The following is a 17,295-nucleotide window of genomic DNA, read 5'->3' on the forward strand; positions in this document are numbered from 1 at the left end:
GGTAATTGATGGTCTTCAATAATGCTTCTCCTTTAGGTACATTTTAAATCAGCTGAAAAATGCTGTGAAATGGGGGGGCACTTCAGGCCAGTGTAGGATTTGGGTTACAAGAACCATGAAACTGCACGAGAAAGCCCGTACACTGAATTACACGGCTTTCTATTCAAAGGAGGACAAAAGAAATTCCCTGAGTTCGATTTTTTGCAGCACAGAGAGGAGCGCTGTTGTGAGGCCGGTTAGCTCAGTTGGTTCGAGCGTGGTGCTAATGACGCCAAGGTCACGGGTTCGAGCCCCGTACTGGCCAGGTCCTTTTCTCCTCTCTTACCAAAGCTGTTAGGTTCCTTTCCGTGGTGAGAGGGGTTGTCATGCAACGCTGCCACATAGTGCCGACAGACAAGAGTGTTGCGGGAGAAGAGAAAAGTGTTTGAAGATTTAAGAGTGTCTTAGGTGGAGCCAAAATCAAGTGTCACAAATACAAGTGGGAGGATTTCCAATGTTTAATATGGTAAAAATAAGCGGAAGTTATCTGCCGGTCCGGCACAGTCTGCCATGCTTTTGTCATATACTGTAAAGTGGTGTCGAACTGGGTGTCGAACTGGAGCCTCACCATTTGCATATGTGAGGCTCCAGTTATACATCGAGTGTCACATTAAATGACAAAAATGAAGAGAGTTAAAGCAGCTGGAGAGGTTTTCTTACAACTTTTGAGCTGACACAGTTTTGGAAAATGTTTCCTTCACGCTGCACTGTACAACATAGGCAGTCAAGAGTCTCCAAAACAAAACAGAATTGACAGATAGGAGAAAATTCCCACTCATCCTGAAGTTCCCAAAATCCAGCACTGAGCGTAAACAAAGTGTCTAAGTAGCGTGGGAATGCTAACCCTAACCCTAGCTGGAGTTTGAGCAATCCAGCACTGAGCGTAAAAAGATGAGTCAAAGTAACGTCTAATCGGATTAGTTTCCTTAGAGCTGGTTCAGAGTCTGCTCAAGAGTTTACCTTTCACACATGCGCAAAGAAGAATGTTGGGGGTGCACGCTTCAAGGCGCCTTACAGCTGTAGGGAGTGATTCGAGACGATTCGTGGCGTGTGCTCGTTCCCATATACCGTACGCCCCGGGGTGCAGTGCTAGGATGATGTACAATACCGCTTGGGCACGTAACGGCGTTATACGCAAAGTTTTCGTTTGTTCGTTTTGTTTTGCTCTGCTTTGCTTTGTTTTGCTTTCCATCGCGTTGGTAAGAGCGTAAATAAAAAGGCGATTCCTGCGTCTACCACTAATGTAAGAGCTATTTCAAGTGCGACGTGGTGCGGCTTTTCAAATGCTTGTGGGCATTTCTCTGTTGTTGATTCTTTTTTTGTGTGTAACAAAGTGGCATTTTCATGTCCGGACGGGGAGACTTTATCATTCCGACATGAAGCCACCCTTAAGTCCTCTGAGGTGTGTCTGTCTGCAAGGCTTGTATTTTGGAAATGTTTTTTTGAAACGGAGAACGACTTTGAAATAGGCTTCCGCCGGCGCCTCGCGTTCCAGGTAAGATTGTAGCAAGAACGCAGCGGCAGTGGGGCTTGCTGTAGTCGTGGCCGAGTGGTTAAGGCGATGGACTAGAAATCCATTGGGGTCTCCCCGCGCAGGTTCGAATCCTGCCGACTACGTTATCCGCCTCCAGTCGGTGTGTTTCGGCGCAAGCAAAGAAGCGCGCCTCTTTGCTGTTCCTGGTGGTTTTAAAACGCCCAATCGCTTGTACCCGCTGCCTTGGAAATAAGTTCTTCAGCGTCCGCGAATGGCATTTTGCAGCTGGAAGCAGATGTCGACGCGTTTTGCACAGAGCACCAAAAAAGCGTCTTTTTTGACAGCTCAGGCACTGAGCATTAGTGGTTCAGTGGTAGAATTCTCGCCTGCCACGCGGGAGGCTCGGGTTCGATTCCCGGCCAATGCAGTGGCTTTTGCAGCGAGCGGCTCCATCACTTGCATCCCCTTGCAACTCGCAACTCAAAAAACCCACTGAAGCTAAGCAGGTGTGAGCCAGGTCAGTACCCGGATGAGGGTGAGCTACAGGGAAAAACAAAGCTTCCAGCTGGAAGCGGTGTTAATGGTGCCGGCGGTGGGGCGCTCGCCCTGAGGTCTGTGCGGGTCCCAATGCCCCAGTATAGTGACGGAGATGCTGTGTTGTAAAAGGGCGCTGTCTTTTGGATGAGATGTAAAACCGAGGTCACAGCGCTCTGTGGTCATTCAAAATGACCACCAAAACCTTTGACAAAAGCTCTTGGTAATTGATGGTCTTCAATAATGCTTCTCCTTTAGGTACATTTTAAATCAGCTGAAAAATGCTGTGAAATGGGGGGGCACTTCAGGCCAGTGTAGGATTTGGGTTACAAGAACCATGAAACTGCACGAGAAAGCCCGTACACTGAATTACACGGCTTTCTATTCAAAGGAGGACAAAAGAAATTCCCTGAGTTCGATTTTTTGCAGCACAGAGAGGAGCACTGTTGTGAGGCCGGTTAGCTCAGTTGGTTTGAGCGTGGTGCTAATAACGCCAAGGTCACGGGTTCGAGCCCCGTACTGGCCAGTTCCTTTTCTCCTCTCTTACCAAAGCTGTTAGGTTCCTTTCCGTGGTGAGAGGGGTTGTCATGCAACGCTGCCACATAGTGCCGACAGACAAGAGTGTTGCGGGAGAAAAGTGTTTGAAGATTTAAGAGTGTCTTAGGTGGAGCCAAAATCAAGTGTCACAAATACAAGTGGGAGGATTTCCAATGTTTAATATGGTAAAAATAAGCGGAAGTTATCTGCCGGTCCGGCACAGTCTGCCATGCTTTTGTCATATACTGTAAAGTGGTGTCGAACTGGGTGTCGAACTGGAGCCTCACCATTTGCATATGTGAGGCTCCAGTTATACATCGAGTGTCACATTAAATGACAAAAATGAAGAGAGTTAAAGCAGCTGGAGAGGTTTTCTTACAACTTTTGAGCTGACACAGTTTTGGAAAATGTTTCCTTCACGCTGCACTGTACAACATAGGCAGCCAAGAGTCTCCAAAACAAAACAGAATTGACAGATAGGAGAAAATTCCCACTCATCCTGAAGTTCCCAAAATCCAGCACTGAGCGTAAACAAAGTGTCTAAGTAGCGTGGGAATGCTAACCCTAACCCTAGCTGGAGTTTGAGCAATCCAGCACTGAGCGTAAAAAGATGAGTCAAAGTAACGTCTAATCGGATTAGTTTCCTTAGAGCTGGTTCAGAGTCTGCTCAAGAGTTTACCTTTCACACATGCGCAAAGAAGAATGTTGGGGGTGCACGCTTCAAGGCGCCTTACAGCTGTAGGGAGTGATTCGAGACGATTCGTGGCGTGTGCTCGTTCCCATATACCGTACGCCCCGGGGTGCAGTGCTAGGATGATGTACAATACCGCTTGGGCACGTAACGGCGTTATACGCAAGGTTTTCGTTTGTTCGTTTTGTTTTGCTCTGCTTTGCTTTGTTTTGCTTTCCATCGCGTTGGTAAGAGCGTAAATAAAAAGGCGATTCCTGCGTCTACCACTAATGTAAGAGCTATTTCAAGTGCGACGTGGTGCGGCTTTTCAAATGCTTGTGGGCATTTCTCTGTTGTTGATTCTTTTTTTGTGTGTAACAAAGTGGCATTTTCATGTCCGGACGGGGAGACTTTATCATTCCGACATGAAGCCACCCTTAAGTCCTCTGAGGCGTGTCTGTCTGCAAGGCTTGTATTTTGGAAATGTTTTTTTGAAACAGAGAACGACTTTGAAATAGGCTTCCGCCGGCGCCTCGCATTCCAGGTAAGATTGTAGCAAGAACGCAGCGGCAGTGGGGCTTGCTGTAGTCGTGGCCGAGTGGTTAAGGCGATGGACTAGAAATCCATTGGGGTCTCCCCGCGCAGGTTCGAATCCTGCCGACTACGTTATCCGCCTCCAGTCGGTGTGTTTCGGCGCAAGCAAAGAAGCGCGCCTCTTTGCTGTTCCTGGTGGTTTTAAAACGCCCAATCGCTTGTACCCGCTGCCTTGGAAATAAGTTCTTCAGCGTCCGCGAATGGCATTTTGCAGCTGGAAGCAGATGTCGACGCGTTTTGCACAGAGCACCAAAAAAGCGTCTTTTTTGAAGGCCCAGGCACTGAGCATTGGTGGTTCAGTGGTAGAATTCTCGCCTACCACGCGGGAGGCTCGGGTTCGATTCCCGGCCAATGTAGTGGCTTTTGCGGCGAGCGGCTCCATCACTTGCAACTCGCAACTGAAAACCTACTGAAGCTAAGCAGGTGTGAGCCAGGTCAGTACCCGGATGAGGGTGAGCTACAGGGAAAAACAAAGCTTCCAGCTGGAAGCGGTGTTAATGGTGCGCTCACCCTGACGTCACCCTTAACGCTCACCCTGAGGTCTGTGTTGGTCCCAATGCCACAGCATAGTGACAGACAAGAGTGTTGCGGGAGAAGAGAAATGTGTTTGAAGATTTAAGAGTGTCTTAGGTGCAGCAGAAATAAAGTGTCACAAATGCAAGTGGTTGGATTTCCATTGTTTAATATGGTAAAAATAAGCTGAAGTTATCTACCGGTCCGGCACAGTCTGCCATGCTTTTGTCATATACTGTAAAGTGGTGTCGAACTGGTAGTGTTACATTAAATGACAAAAATGAAGAGAGTTAAAGCAGCTGGAGAGGTTTTCTTACAACTTTTGAGCTGACACAGTTTTGGAAAATGTTTCCTTCACGCTGCACTGTACCACATAGGCAGCCAAGAGTCTCCAAAACAAAACAGAATTGACAGTCATATAATGTCCATTAACCCCGGTTTTAAAAGCAGCATCATGTCTGCCATCATAAGAATATGAGTCCAATATTTTAGAATATAGTCAGAATGACTTCTAACCTTACCTGTGGCGTCTTTAATCCCTATTGCTCAATGCACGGTGAAAGCATTGCATACGTGTCTGACAATGAGGAATGACAGTCATTTGCCTGTTTCACAAATGATCGTATTTTACTAGAGATTCTGTTTGGGATTCAGCTGTGCATTCGGACAGCAATCCCTTTCAAGAAATGATACGTTCTGGATGAGGTCAAAGGTGCTGAAACGCTGTATTTAGGATGTTTGCAGTGATTGTGTCTCCTGCTTCAACGCAGTGATATATAGATGTGCTCCTGTAATTTATTGGTACATGCCCTGGGCAGTAAGCAGTCTGAGGATTTATTTCCAGACGGCATAGAGCAGTGAAGTAGTGAAGTAGTGCAACACACTTTATCATTATATTATTAGAACCTATTCTACTTAAATTATAACATTATACACAATTTGAGTTCATTTTAAAAATTAAAAGGTAATGAAAGGAATGCATATTAATGAGAAAGATAATACCGATATGCATGTGATAATCTTCCTTATATCATGTAGTGCGTCATTTTGACACTTTGTGGGCATGAAATACAAAGAAAATCATGTTCTATGGTACAAGATAAATACAAAACTTAAGCTTTTATTTTAATAAGATTTGTTTATAAAGCATAAGCAATCATTTATTACATTAATATATGTGAAAATAACATTTTAGCATCATATTATTACATACAGGTCTTTAGCTTCAACACAGTGATATATATATATATGCTCACTGATTTTTTGGTACATGCCCAGGTCAATAATCAGAATGAGGATTTATTTCCAGACGGGCTACAGGTAGTGTTGTGAAATACTTCAACACACTGGATCGCAGATTTAGACCCCCTGCACTCTTACTCCTTAAAAACCAAAGAAATGAAGATATGTAGCAATCACATTGTAACAGGGGTGACAGTGACTTAATGCTTATACTAGTGGACTTCTGGTACCTTTAGGGTACGGTGTTCCCTGAAGGGCTCTCAAACCCCGCATTTCAGATGCCTAGCTGTATCGCTGATCTATTCCACCTCAGAATCACTTTTAAACCTTACCTCTGGTATCTTTAATCCCTATTGCTCAACGCATGGTGAAAGTATTGCATAAATGTGTCTGAAAATGAGCAATGGGCACCTGAGAGACTCATTTGCCTGTTTCACAAATGATCATATTTGACTAGAGATTCTGTTTGGGATTCAGTTGTGCATTCTGACAGCAATCCCTTTCAAAAAACGATACATTCTGGATGAGGTCAAAGGTGCAGGAACACTGTATTTAGGATGTGTTTTAAAATCCATTGACTGATCCCCGAATCCTGAAGTTTCTTCGCATGATATCGGGCTTGCAACCACTTTCTGAAAAATGATGAAAAATGCCAAAAATGAAAAAAAAGTTATCAATTCTAGAGCCTAATTTATATCTCCAAATAATTTTATGTGCTTCAGAAGAGCCCAGGAAAGTTTTTTGCATACATGAAACCACGCCCGTTTGCACGTAAGCAGACATGGTTGCACACACGACTTCATGAAAGCACGCGTGCATGCGAAGTCATCCTGTTGAGCATTTGAAAAGCCGCAACACGCCGCACTTGAAATAGCTCTTACATTAGTGGTAGACGCAGGAATCGCCTTTTTATTTACGCTCTTACCAACGCGATGGAAAGCAAAACAAAGCAAAGCAGAGCAAAACAACGAACAAACAAAAACCCTCACGTCCCGCACTTGCAAATAACGCCATTACGTGCCCAAGCGGTATTGTACGTCATCCTAGCACTGCACCCCCGGTGTACGGTATATGGGAACGAGCACACGCCACGAATCGTCTCGAATCACTCCCTACAGCTGTAAGGCACCTTGAAGCGTGCACCCCCAACATTCTTCTTTGCGCATCTGTGAAAGGGAAATTCTTGAGCAAACTCTGAACCAGCTCTAAGGAAAATAATCAGATTAGACATTACTTTGACTCATCTTTTTACGCTCAGTGCTGGATTGCTCAAACTCCAGCTAGGGTTAGGGTTAGCATTCCCACGCTACTTAGACACTTTGTTTATGCTCAGTGCTTGATTTTGGGAACTTCAGGACGAGTGGGAATTTTCTCCTATCTGTCAATTCTGTTTTGTTTTGGAGACTCTTGGCTGCCTATGTTGTACAGTGCAGCGTGAAGGAAACATTTTCCAAAACTGTGTCAGCTCAAAAGTTGTAAGAAAACCTCTCCAGCTGCTTTAACTCTCTTGATTTTTGTCATTTAACGTGACACTCGATGTATAACTGGAGCCTCACATATGCAAATGGTGAGGCTCCAGTTCGACACCCAGTTCCACACCACTTTACAGTATATGACAAAAGCATAGCAGACTGTGCCGGACCGGCAGATAACTTCTGCTTATTTTTACCATATTAAACATTGGAAATCCTCCCACTTGCATTTGTGACACTTGATTTTGGCTCCACCTAAGACACTCTTAAATCATCAAACACTTTTCTCTTCTCCCGCAACACTCTTGTCTGTCGGCACTATGTGGCAGCGTTGCATGACAACCCATCTCACCACGGAAAGGAACCTAACAGCTTTGGTAAGAGGGGAGAAAAGGACCTGGCCCGTACGGGGCTCGAACCCACGACCTTGGCGTTATTAGCACCACACTCTAACCAACTGAGCTAACCAGCCTCACGACAATGGTCCTCTCTGTGCTGACACTGCTCATGATGTTTCCCAAGCCGAAACACAGTGCGTTTTTCCAAGCCATTTGACAAAGCCCGCCCACTGAAAACTGCAGCAGATCGTGTAAAGACGTTCAACTTTGTAATTACTGCACGCACAGGAAGCAGAATAAATTCCTCTTTTCAAACTGTCAAAGGTTTGCTTTGCGAACGCTGCAGGACATCGCACAATCTCTTTTGAACGGGGACAAACGATTTCTTATGGGGCGCAGTAAGTACAGAAGATTAAAAAGCTCCACTCATGCCGACGATGCAGCATGAAGAAGCGCAACCTAACGTTTGACAGACAAAGGCCGGGCGCCGCTACGAGCAATATGAAATCAAACTGACAGCACACAGCGTTTCGCGCTTACTCAAAAGTGATCTCGACAGACGCTGTTCTCTGCATAACGCTGAAAGAGCTAAAGAGCGTTTCTGTTGAGACGTAACAAGCTCGTTTCTTTTTACCATGATGTCACCATGACAAAATCTGTCTTTAAACACCTTGCTCAGTCTCTGACGAGACTGTCAAAAATTGCTTTCGCCGATTGTATTGCAAACCGGCGGAAGCGGGGTATTGGGAAAAGTTTTCAACTAGCAATAATCGCGCCTCGGCTAAACCTCACAGGCTACGATACTGCCACTGCGCAAAGCTGATGGTTGCCAGGCAACCGCGGGGATCCTATGGAAATCGTTATCGATCGTCTCATGGCATGTCGTTGCTGTAACGCTTCATATTTGTCCTCTTCTTCATCTAGCTTGAGGTTTTGAAGAATTTCATGACAGACAAGGGCTCCGTCGGGAACAAAGGGCGTTGTGAGAAAACCGTTGCTTATTTTCAGCAGCAGAAATACAACCCTTTAAATACAAGATGACAGAACAATGACGAAGGGCATGCCGGGAGGAACTCATGCACTACAGAGGAAAGGGGGCGGGCACGTACAGTTCACATTCAAGCCACAAGTACTCTTCTCGGATGTTGCACAAACAAATCCTAACGTCTTGAAAGCATTGCAGCATGTTTGTGTCCCACTTCCCGTGGCTGCAGGACGACTGACACGAACGGACAAACACAATCTGTGGCGTTTAGCGTGACATAGTCTTGCAGGCATCGTGCTGTCTCACTGCAATACTATACCGCTGGAGGAAACAGTCCATCTGGCCATGAAACTCATTTAAACGTCTAGCTACAGCAACTAACTATATCATGATTTATTCAGGATGTGTGGAATCAGCACGTCCCGGAGACAGCTTCCGAAATCGTGAGCATTCTCTGGTGGTAGGGGCGTTCAAGATGGCGCTCAGGTGGGAGGTAAAGTTTAGTGGTTGAGGAGTTTTTTTGAGTTTTTCATGACCTGAATGTTAATTTTTGCTTTTTTTGACTACAGAAAAATAAAGACTTAACACTACTTGTTTAAACTTCAGTTATAATTGAAAGAAAAAAAAAAGATTTTTTTTAGGTTTAAGAATTTCGATATGAGTAACACTGGGAAAAGAAAAGAGAGTGCTGGGTCCTCGAAGGAGAAATCTAAGATACCTCAATCGTATATGTATAGCACTACAAGAAAATCGATGGAACTACAGGGAAAAGTGAAGCAGCTGGAGGGGACGTGGAAAGAGTGCTGGAGATGCGCTCGTACGGTAGAGCCGGAGTCCCTGCCCAGCACCCCTGTGAAAACCCCGGCGGCCAAGAGAGGAAGGGGTGACCTGACGCTGGAGGAGCTCCAAACCAACATCTTTAACATGATGGGTGAGCTGAAGGAAATGATTCGATTTAATACAGTCGCAATCGAAAGTCTTAAAAAGTCCATGGACTGTGTGTTTAAAGAGGTTGAAGACTTAAAGAGTGAAGTAAAAGTTCTTAAACAAGTAAATACCGAACAAGAAAAGCATATTAAAGAACTTGAATTGAAAGTGAACGATGTAGATAGATACTGTCGACGATGGAATTTAAAATTATTTGGAGTTAAAGAGGAACGTGATAAGGACCTTGTTGCAACAGTGAAGGGTATCTGTAAAAGGACCCTGCCGGACCAGGAGGACGTAATATCGGCCATTGACTTTGTTCACAGGCTCGGGAGAGCGAACATGTCTGGGCAAGTGCGCCCCAGATCGATTATAATACAGTTCACCAAGAGGACGGCGAGGGACATGCTGTGGCGAGCGGCGAGGGGGAATGAGTATTTGAATGGGAACAAACTGAGGTTTGCAGAGGAACTGTCTGCCGCGGGCAGGAGCACCAGGAACCAGCTGTGGCCCCAGGTTGAAGCTGCCAGAAGAGAGGGGAGGAGAGCCTACTTTGTGGGAGCGAGGGCCTTTGTGGACGGGAAGGAGATTTGCTCTCAGTGACTGCTCAGTTAATGATTATGTTTGGTTTTATTTGTTATACCAGTATATACTAGTGTTTCTTTAGTGTTAGTTTGGAATGCTGTAGTTAAGTGTTAAGGACTGTTATAGTTCTGGTTCTTTGAAAAACTCAATAGTTTAGACAGTCTTAGAGTTAGTTATTTGCTTTTGTGTATGTCTTTTTCATGAATGCCAGAGGTACTCGAAATGTTGTTAAAAGAAAAACGTTTTTTTTGTTTTGTAAAAAACTGTGCTGAGTTTTATTTTTTTACAGGAAACGCATGCATGTTGAAACTAAAGTTTATAATTGAGAAATATTAAAGCAAGGAAAATATGATACATGTAAAATATACAATTTGATCACATAATTACTTAATTACCTCTGGTAGTTAAATGTTTTTTTTTTCTGCTGCGTTTTTTTTCTCTTGTACATGACTCTGATCCTCTTGTTGTATTTGTATTTGTAAATTCTACATGTTTAATAAAAATAAAAAAAAAGCATTATAATCAAGTGCAGGAGCTGAGGGCTTTTGTTTTGTTTCGTTTTCCATGGCGTTCGTAAGCACGCAAATCAAAGGCAATTCTTGCGTCTAACACGAATGTAAATGCTTTTGAAAGTGCAGTGCAGGGAATGCGCCCTGCCCTACAAATAAAACAGGTCTACGGATCTGAAACCTGCTCCACGGAAAACAGTTCTGTTGCGCTTTTGATCAAAGGGAGATTCTCTGTTCTTACTTTTTGATGACATAACACCCAAAGGGGCTTCTTTGGAGCTGGATTCCAACCAACATCCTAAAGTTTCTTGCGGTATCCTTTACAGTCCTCTGTTCGGTCGACAAGGAACAGAAGGGGGCAGCTTTCCTCAACATACAGCGCAATGTACTGTAGTGTTCCCCTTCATTGAATTCGCAGTTCTGCATCAGACCTCTAACTCGTTTCCTTAGCTTGGATTTAAGCCACAAAGCAGGCTTCTACTGTATAAACGTCTAGAGGAATCACAAACTATTTGAGAGGCCATCATCCCAGGGGGAACTGACAAAGTCTATCCCTAAACACCTAGCGCAGTCTCTCGAGAGACTGTCAAAAATCGCTTTCTCCGTTTGTGCTGCAAGTAAGTGAAAACGCGGTCTCAACCCAGAGCCACTTGGCAGCAGCGGCACGTAAATACTGTTACTGCCACTGCTTGATACCGACGTTAGCTTACTATACCATGTTCAGCCACCGCTAGAAAATGTAAGGCTCTAGTACTGGAGCAAACAAAGGGAGGGCCAACGTCGAACGGGCACACGTAGAGAGCAACGAAGATGGGACTCAAACCCATGCGTGCAGAGCACAATGGATTAGCAGTCCATCGCCTTAACCACTCAGCCACCTCGTCGACAAAACTGAGCTGTCCAGACATGGGTTGGCGCGCTCCAGATGATCTTTTTCTTTTTTTTCCCTCGTACTCGAGGGTCCTTTTCCTGTTCCACATGCGATTTCAACATTTTCCTTGGGAGATGTCAAGCCAGCAAGCCACTGCTGTGGTTCAGTGGCCAGTGTGGAGTTCAGTGGCCCTGTTGTACACAGAAAGCACATTGAGCTCCTTGGACATGAAAAGTTCCAGATAAAAGCCATTTGTCATCCTTTCTCTTGGTGTCGATGTTGCTATTGTATGTAAAGGTGGCAACTTGCTCAGCGAGCAGGCGGAGCACACACCGAATGCAGATGTGTCTGAGTGGTGTGTCCAAGTGGCTGCAAAAGGACAAGACTCCCGGGGCACCGTGGCTTAGTTGGTTAAAGCGCTTGTCTCTTAAACAGGAGATCCTGGGTCCGAATCCCAGTGGTGCCTTCTTTGTTCTGTCTTCTCGAACAGAACTGGTCCTTACAGACAACTGCCTATGGCTAGACTTAATTAGATGCAAGTATTCATTTCCTGTCTTTAACGCGACTTGTTTTTCTTAAAATGGATGGAACTTGCAAAACATGAAATACAAACATTGCTAATCAGCGCTAGCGGCTGGCAAAAAAAAAGAAGTCAGCAATGTTTTTTTTCTTTAACCTTAACCCTGCTAATGGAGAAGAGTTAAACGACCGAGTCTATGCAGCTTAAACGGTGCTCACGTCGGGTTCTTAGCTGAAACGGTGGTAAATCACGCTCACCGCAGTCCTTAATCTTTTAAAAGGATACAAAATTGAACCTAGTCGCCACATCACATACATCCTGTTCAACGATAAAAAGGTGACATCTATCCTCGATCCAGAGTAAATCTCACGTTGAGGGCATATTTTTTTCCACTTTACCATGAGTCAGGCTCAGCTGCACAGAGGCGAGAGCAGAGCAATGAGGTCACGGGGACAGGGGAGTCACACGCTGGCGGTTTAAACACGCGGAAGAAAACTGAGGGATCCACAGTATGTGGACCCTCCGTGCGCCATCAGTCCGCACTCCGGACTCTGAATCCTGCCATCCAAGTTAAGATCTCGGCGGAACCTGAGGCGCAGTTCCTTCTTAAAACGTAATCTGGTGAGCATTTCTAGAATCGTACTTGTATAGATGCAGCCCTTAATGTGTTGCTAGGTTAAAATTGATGACTTCTTGAACTTCAGTAGGCAACTGCCCTCTTGATTTCCGATTTAATTTCTTTATTACAGGGGCGCTTTTATGAAGACAGAGTCATGTTCAGGTACTTTGCTTGATGGAGGAAGCATATTTCGGACTCTGTGATCTGCTCACCTGGAAAGGTCTGCTGTACTACTACAAGAGAGAAGTAGAGTCTGGAAGAATGGACAATTTTATGATGCTTTGGAAGATAATGTTTTTTTTTCTTTGAAATCGAAATGAATCAGAATATCAGTGCAAAAGACAAACTCTTGGTTTGGTTTAAAGAGATATGGTTTTAAAACAGACAAAATGTAGAAAACAGGTGTTTCTCACTTTTGGAAAAGAATGGACCGGGGGTAATATTTTACTAGTTGCAGTGCTGATCTCACTGGGTTACAGTCCTGCAGTGTCACACCAGGGCCAGTGGCGCAATGGATAACGCGTCTGACTACGGCTCAGGAGATTGCAGGTTCGACTCCTGCCTGGCTCGGGTCGTTTTTAAACGCATCGGGCTACTCCCTAAGTAGTCTGTGCTACTTACTGCATTGTAATCGAACCCAGTAAGAGATTTCCTTCATGTAAATGAACTGCACCTGACAGCTTTAGAAAAACACCTGGGCTCAGTACGGTGCTGAGAGCTCAGCGTTGCTGTTCTAATTAGCACGCACTGCATCGACTATGAGCCCGAACTTTTCAATTATTCCGATCAGTAAGTCAACACGTAGTCCACATGAACGGTAGAAATATTCTCTTGTCTGTCTCTTGTTTGTATAGAACTGAATGTCCCTGACAATGTACTGTTAGTTTTAATTGAAGAACGGCATTTGTGTTCAAATATACCAGACAAGTTTATGTAACTGCTCATGCGACACTCAGTTGTAATTAGTCAAGAAATAAAGTCGAACAACAGCTGCGAGTTTGATTGTGAACGTATGAGATTGCAGCGCTTTTTACTTCCATTGACAAATGATAGATATTCGAAGAGAGATCCTTCAGACCAGCAAGCAAACCCACGGCTATTTCGGTTTTCTATCTAGGCAACGTTGGTGTCTGCAATAGCATACATGAAAGCGTGATGCAGGGTGAGCGCCCCCCCACCGGCACCATTAACACCGCTTCCAGCTGGAAACTTTGTTTTTCCCTGTAGCTCACCCTCATCCGGGTACTGACCTGGCTAACAAATGCTTTGCTTCAGTGGGTTTTCAGTTGCGAGTTGCAAGGGGATGCAAGTGATGGAGCCGCTCGCTGCAAAAGCTACTGCTTTGGCTGGGAATCGAACCAGAGCCTCCCACATGGTAAGCGAGAATTCTACCACTGAACCACCAATGCTCAGTACCCAGGCCTTCAAAAAAGACGCTTTTTTGGTGCTCTGTTAAAAAAGCGTCGACATTACCTCTTTCAAAAGGCTTCACTTTCCTAGTCACATTACAAGGCTCATTGAACCCGGGCTGTTTCCTCCAGCGGTATAGTATTGCAGTTAGACAGCACGATGCCTGCAAGACTATGTCACGCTCTGACGAGACTGTCAAAAATTGCTTTCGCCGATTGTATTGCAAACCGGCGGAAGCGGGGTATTGGGAAAAGTTTTCAACTAGCAATAATCGCGCCTCGGCTAAACCTCACAGGCTACGATACTGCCAATGCGCAAAGCTGACGGTTGCCAGGCAACCGCGGGGATCCTATGGAAATCGTCATCAATCGTCTCATGGCATGTCGTTGCTGTAACGCTTCATATTTGTCGTCTTCTTCTAGCTTGAGGTTTTGAAGAATGTCATGACAGACAAGGGCTCCGTCGGGAACAAAGGGCGTTGTGAGAAAACCGTTGCTTATTTTCAGCAGCAGAAATACAACCCTTTAAATACAAGATGACAGAACAATGACGAAGGGCATGCCGGGAGGAACTCATGCACTACAGAGGAAAGGGGGTGGGCACGTACAGTTCACATTCAAGCCACAAGTACTCTTCTCGGATGTTGCACAAACAAATCCTAACGTCCTGAAAGCATTGCAGCATGTTTGTGTCCCACTTCCCGTGGCTGCAGGACGACTGACACGAAGGGACAAACACAATCTGTGGCGTTTAGCGTGACATAGTCTTGCAGGCATCGTGCTGTCTCACTGCAATACTATACCGCTGGAGGAAACAGCCCGGGTTCGATGAGCATTGGAATGTGACTAGGAAAGTGAAGCCTTTTGAAAGAGGTAAAGCACTGCACAACGGAACTGAGGGAGAATCTTACAGGGGATTCTGAGCGGTGTCTGCATACACGCAGTCCGATACGGGTGCTGAAAGCTTGAGCTACTCTCAATGTCATGCTGCCTTTCCTCGGAGTAAATCTGTTACATTGAAAGAATGCTTCTGGCAGGTTCAAAAAGGGACCTTTGTTAATTGGAGAAATCAATGATTTCGAATGAATTCTGTATGCGTTAAAAGACAGCTATACACAGAAAACATGCAGGACACTGCTCATGATGTTTCCCGAGCCGAAACACAGTGCGTTTTTCCAAGCCATCTGACAAAGCCCGCCCACTGAAAACTGCAGCAGATCGTGTAAAGACGTTCAACTTTGTAACTACTGCACGCACAGGAAGCAGAATAAATTCCTCTTTTCAAACTGTCAAAGGTTTGCTTTGCGAACGCTGCAGGACATCGCACAATCTCTTTTGAACGGGGACAAACAATTTCTTATGGGGCGCAGTAAGTACAGACGTTTAAAAAGCTCCACTCATGCCGACGATGCAGCATGAAGAAGCGCAACCTAACGTTTGACAGACAAAGGCCGGGCGCCGCTATGAGCAATATGAAATCAAACTGACAGCACACGGCGTTTCGCGCTGACTCAAAAGTGATCTCGACAGACGCTGTTCTCTGCATAACGCTGAAAGAGCTAAAGAGCGTTTCTGTTGAGACGTAACAAGCTTGTTTCTTTCTACCATGATGTTACCATGACAAAATCTGTCTTTAAACACCTTGCTCAGTCTCTGACGAGACTGTCAAAAATTGCTTTCGCCGATTGTATTGCAAACCGGCGGAAGCGGGGTATTGGGAAAAGTTTTCAACTAGCAATAATCGCGCCTCGGCTAAACCTCACAGGCTACGATACTGCCACTGCGCAAAGCTGACGGTTGCCAGGCAACCGCGGGGATCCTATGGAAATCGTTGTCAATCGTCTCATGGCATGTCGTTGCTGTAACGCTTCATATTTGCGGCCGGACACTTCCCGCCTCCCAAAGAAAAGAGCGCCAATCAGACAGGCGGAGACCGAGGACTCGCAGAGCAGACGGCCACAGTCGCCGTAATAAGAGCGATTGTGAGCGGTTTTGTTTTCTCTCTTTGACCAGCCCAGCTGCGCCCCACCCGAAGGCAGGGAAGCACAAAAATTGTATGGAACTCATTCATGCTCCTCTCCATGGAAATCTTTAGTAAAAGGCAAAAGATTTGTACGAGATGAAGAGAAACCAGAGTGCGTGGCTGGACAGCTGCAGGAGCCCAGGCCGCCTTCAAGGCCTCTGCCCTGCCGGTCGTGGTTGGTAATGCACCTGGCCTTACAAACGAGCCAGTGGGGCCCGTTCAGCTCCGGGCTCATCGCCTGTGGCTCTCGGCTTACCTGGCAGGGGAGATACCTTGATCAGCCTGTAGTTGGAGTAGTTGGATTGTTTTCTTGTTTTGTGGAAGCAGTGTTTGTTTTGCAGTTTGAGATGGCAACCTTTGGATCCCGCAAGAATGCTGTACGTTTTGAGCTTTTGGGTGACCTCTTCATAGATAGATAGATAGATACTTTATTGATCCCGTGAGGGAAATTGCAGTGCAACAGCAGCTTAACACACACAACACAGCCACAGTGTAACGAATTATATACTAATAGTACAATACATACAATACAATACAAGAGTTACTCACAGTCCGGACACACAAGAGGAAACTAGAACAGAACAGTACACAGAAAATCGTATCACACGTATGAATATAAATATAGATGTAACCATAGATATAAATATAAATATAAATGTATTGCACAGGTCCCTGGCATATATTGCACAAAAGTGGTTGTAAACGGGAAAAAGAAAAAGAAAAAGAAAGAGAACAGATGTAGCAGTATATGTGTATATGCGTTTAGTCCAGAAACAGGTCACTGTCGCTGTTGCCTCTGCCAAGACGCAAGGTGGATGCGTTGTACAGTCTTATGGCAGACGGCAAGAATGACCTCCTGTAGCGCTCCCTGTCGCACCGTGGGTGAATCAGTCTATTGCTGAACATGCTCTTCATTCCTGCAAGCCTGTCATAGAGGGGATGGGAGAAGTTGTCCATGATGGCCTCCAGTTTGGACATCATTCTCCTCTCAGCCACTACCTCCAAGGGGTCCAGGTCAGACCCAATGACAGAGCTCGCTCTCCTGATGAGCTTGTTCAGCCTTTTGGAATCTACTGCTCTAATCCCAGAGCCCCAGCACACCACTGCGTAGAAAATGGCACTCGCTACCACCGACTGATAAAACATGTGTAGCATCTTACTACACACATTGAAGGACCTGAGCCTCCTCAAGAAGTAAAGTCGGCTCTGTCCGTTCTTATAGATGGCCTCGATGTTCTTAGACCATTCCAGTCTATCGTCGATGTGCACTCCCAGGTACTTGTACGAGTCCACCATCTCCACGCCACTCCCATGGATGTAGACAGGAGTAGGTTTGACCTTTTTCCTCCTGAAATCTACCACCAGTTCCTTTGTCTTTGTAACATTCAGTTCCAAGTGGTTCACCCCACACCACTCCACAAAGCTGCTGACCAG

At 45.4% G+C, this 17,295-nt stretch overlaps 13 non-coding genes across 13 annotated transcripts; 7 read left to right on the plus strand and 6 right to left on the minus strand.

The window, feature by feature from the left end:
* The first annotated feature begins 230 nt into the window (after nucleotides 1–230).
* Nucleotides 231–304, plus strand: trnai-aau (transfer RNA isoleucine (anticodon AAU)). Its single transcript has one exon. It is a non-coding gene; the product is annotated as a tRNA-Ile (tRNA).
* Nucleotides 305–1,574: 1,270 nt separating this feature from the next.
* On the plus strand, nucleotides 1,575–1,656 carry trnas-aga (transfer RNA serine (anticodon AGA)). Its single transcript has one exon. It is a non-coding gene; the product is annotated as a tRNA-Ser (tRNA).
* An 843-nt stretch (nucleotides 1,657–2,499) lies between these two features.
* On the plus strand, nucleotides 2,500–2,573 carry trnai-aau (transfer RNA isoleucine (anticodon AAU)). The gene has a single exon. It is a non-coding gene; the product is annotated as a tRNA-Ile (tRNA).
* A 1,265-nt stretch (nucleotides 2,574–3,838) lies between these two features.
* trnas-aga (transfer RNA serine (anticodon AGA)) lies at nucleotides 3,839–3,920 on the plus strand. Its single transcript has one exon. It is a non-coding gene; the product is annotated as a tRNA-Ser (tRNA).
* A 213-nt stretch (nucleotides 3,921–4,133) lies between these two features.
* Nucleotides 4,134–4,204, plus strand: trnag-acc (transfer RNA glycine (anticodon ACC)). The gene has a single exon. It is a non-coding gene; the product is annotated as a tRNA-Gly (tRNA).
* A 3,269-nt stretch (nucleotides 4,205–7,473) lies between these two features.
* On the minus strand, nucleotides 7,474–7,547 carry trnai-aau (transfer RNA isoleucine (anticodon AAU)). Its single transcript has one exon. It is a non-coding gene; the product is annotated as a tRNA-Ile (tRNA).
* Nucleotides 7,548–8,092: 545 nt separating this feature from the next.
* Nucleotides 8,093–8,234, minus strand: LOC148632366 (U4 spliceosomal RNA). Its single transcript, XR_015934344.1, has one exon. It is a non-coding gene; the product is annotated as a U4 spliceosomal RNA (small nuclear RNA).
* Nucleotides 8,235–11,221: 2,987 nt separating this feature from the next.
* Nucleotides 11,222–11,303, minus strand: trnas-gcu (transfer RNA serine (anticodon GCU)). Its single transcript has one exon. It is a non-coding gene; the product is annotated as a tRNA-Ser (tRNA).
* A 379-nt stretch (nucleotides 11,304–11,682) lies between these two features.
* Nucleotides 11,683–11,756, plus strand: trnak-cuu (transfer RNA lysine (anticodon CUU)). The gene has a single exon. It is a non-coding gene; the product is annotated as a tRNA-Lys (tRNA).
* A 1,170-nt stretch (nucleotides 11,757–12,926) lies between these two features.
* Nucleotides 12,927–12,999, plus strand: trnar-acg (transfer RNA arginine (anticodon ACG)). Its single transcript has one exon. It is a non-coding gene; the product is annotated as a tRNA-Arg (tRNA).
* A 1,020-nt stretch (nucleotides 13,000–14,019) lies between these two features.
* On the minus strand, nucleotides 14,020–14,161 carry LOC148632370 (U4 spliceosomal RNA). Its single transcript, XR_015934353.1, has one exon. It is a non-coding gene; the product is annotated as a U4 spliceosomal RNA (small nuclear RNA).
* A 1,327-nt stretch (nucleotides 14,162–15,488) lies between these two features.
* Nucleotides 15,489–15,630, minus strand: LOC148632371 (U4 spliceosomal RNA). The gene has a single exon (XR_015934345.1). It is a non-coding gene; the product is annotated as a U4 spliceosomal RNA (small nuclear RNA).
* Nucleotides 15,631–15,860: 230 nt separating this feature from the next.
* LOC148632372 (U5 spliceosomal RNA) lies at nucleotides 15,861–15,977 on the minus strand. Its single transcript, XR_015934336.1, has one exon. It is a non-coding gene; the product is annotated as a U5 spliceosomal RNA (small nuclear RNA).
* Between the last annotated feature and the right edge of the window lie 1,318 nt (nucleotides 15,978–17,295).

This window comes from Lepisosteus platostomus, unplaced genomic scaffold, assembly GCF_059453375.1.
Source record: "Lepisosteus platostomus isolate fLepPlt1 unplaced genomic scaffold, fLepPlt1.hap1 Scaffold_61_H1, whole genome shotgun sequence".
NCBI lineage: Eukaryota > Metazoa > Chordata > Actinopteri > Semionotiformes > Lepisosteidae > Lepisosteus > Lepisosteus platostomus.